This window comes from Lathyrus oleraceus, chromosome 1 (genome assembly GCF_024323335.1).
Source record: "Lathyrus oleraceus cultivar Zhongwan6 chromosome 1, CAAS_Psat_ZW6_1.0, whole genome shotgun sequence".
NCBI classification, from domain to species: Eukaryota; Viridiplantae; Streptophyta; class Magnoliopsida; order Fabales; family Fabaceae; genus Lathyrus; species Lathyrus oleraceus.
In genome coordinates this window covers 425,797,609-425,800,331 of record NC_066579.1, presented here as the reverse complement: position 1 = coordinate 425,800,331, position 2,723 = coordinate 425,797,609, and positions in this window count along the sequence as shown.

The following is a 2,723-nucleotide window of genomic DNA, read 5'->3' as shown; positions in this document are numbered from 1 at the left end:
GACAATCCAAAAAACACAAAAACCATGTGAAACCGAAATGGAAGAAGGTGTATAAGGGAATGAAGTACCTTTAAAATTCTTCAAAAGTATGAATATTATAACCTATATAAAAATGGAAGAAAACGTAGAAATAACATGATTATCTTTTAGAAGAAGAAACTATCAATAAACTATGGTAGCACATTTACAAAATATTATCAATAAACTAATATAATCTGAATAAATAGCTTTACATTATAATCATTATTCAAACCTCTACAAACCTCCTATATATCCATCTAAAACTTCTCATGGGCATTTTGATACATTTGACATACAGTGCACAAACATTGCATCATGTGAAACCGAAATAAAAAAAAACATCATGACAAATGAAAATCCTTTGTAACACCAAATGGACGCAGTAGGTCGGGAAATGACATACATTGAAAGTTCTTCAAAAGTGATGAATATTAGAACCTATATAAATAAAAACGAAAAAAAAACGTGTGAATAACATGATTATCTTTTAGAAGAAAATAATAATAATAATAATAATAATAATAATAATAAGAAGAAGAAGAAGAAGAAGAAGAAAGATAAAGAAGAAACAATGTTGAACTTAATTACCTTTTAGTATGAAGAAGAAATACGAGTTATGTGGAAGAAGAGGGATGAATACGCTAGATGTGGAAGAGAAAGATGTTAGGGTTTTGTGTTTTGAGGTAGACGGTTTTTCTTTGCTGACAAATTGATAACTTCGCTTACATATATATATATATATATATATATATATATATATATATATATATTATATATATATATATATATATATATTAGAGAGAGAGAGAGAGAGAGAGAGAGAGAGAGAGGAGAGAGAGAGAGAGAGAGAGAGAGAGAGAGAGAGAGAGAGAGAGAGAGAGAGAGAGAGAGAGAGAGAGAGAGAGAGAGAGAGAGAATCAACTTTCTAATGGTTAATTAAGTAAAAACTAATAATTTAACTGTTAGATTAGATTCAATTCAAATACTATGATTTAGAGTAAGCTAAAAAAACTTACTTTTTGAGTAATTTGATCTCCACTTATATATATATATATATATATATATATATATATATATATATATATATATATATATATATATATATATATATATATATATATATATATATATATATGTGTGTGTGTGTGTGTGTGAGCGCGCGTGTGTGTAAAATTTATCACCATGGTTACTAAGAAAAATCGTGATTAAATGTCAGTACTATTCACAATGATTTCTGGTACTAACCGTGGTGATAAGTATTTTACTTTTAATATAATTTTAGGACTATATGGACACTCCCGTTTTGTGACGGGAAAAAAACTGTTGATGTTGGCATTCGAAACATGTAATATTTTATTTATCCCCATGATTGTTATTATAAACAGTGATGAAATATCTTTTAATAAAATAAATAAAAAACTAGACGCATTAAGATGAATTATTACTACAATTGCTTAAACAGACGTAGTAATATGGTATTACCAAAAATATATTTTATAATAGTGAGTGAAAAAACTACATTTGGTAAGTGCAAATCCCACATTGATTTGTTTACATACTATATAAGGGTTTATAAAGCTTAAACATGTATAGACTTTAAAATGGGTTGGGATGACAATAGGTCTTTGGACGTTGGATTAATGTTATAATGAAATGGGTTGCCGAGAAATTTATTTTCAATATTTTAATTAATTAACTTTAAAAAAAATATTAATGAAAAATATTAATTATTAATTTATTGTATAAAAAATATAAAATAATAAACTATTTTAGTGATTGCTACCATGTCATTAAAAAGAATTGTTATATCCTAGTCATCACTCTCACGTTTTGAAAAAAGTAGAATGGGATCGACAAAATTTCATTGGATGTATCGTTAAGGGATCAAAAAGCTTGAGTTTTAAAATGAGGGAATTAAAAATTAAAAAATATCAAAATAAAAGAACAAATGTGCATTTAAATGTTTAATTTTTATAAAAAATTACTAACGAAACTTCTCTAAACATCCAAAAATAGGGAATCATACAAAAAAATACAATATAATTTATTCATGATCCCGTTTGAAGAAAGGATTTACTACATGTTTCTAGTGAATGATAAACGCGGTAACATTTTTTCCCATTTTTTTTAAAAAAAAGTGGTATATTCTACATTTATTAAAAATGAAGTATACCAAATTTGTAATCCACCTTCTAAAAATGCAGTTACCAGATTTGTAATCCACCTTCTAAAAATGCAGTAGTTATGTGAATGTTTTTTTTATTCATTGAGGGTCATTGTGTTAATCCTCTGTTTGTACTCTTGAATGCCCCCAAACACACAATGTTTTCATGTCCATCTAATAGCCCTGAGGGATGTCATTATTGATAGGCGCAATATTTTTCATATCACATGAGGTCAAAAAATGGTCGTAGATCCATCACTCCATTTAGAAATAATAATAAACACTATATTATTTTACATAAATTATAAAATGATAAAAAATGGTAAAATATTTATATTTGTATTATGATTAATCCAACTTCATCAATTGAGAAACATAACAGAAGCAATGTTAAACAATTAGCATAAGGAAGATGAATTAACAGAGGAATTAATAGAAGAAGAAAGAAGATATCAAGAAAACTGTTATTCAATTTGATGGTTTACATGTGGCAATGCATTGCTTATATATTTCAACCTTATCTCATAACCACCAATCA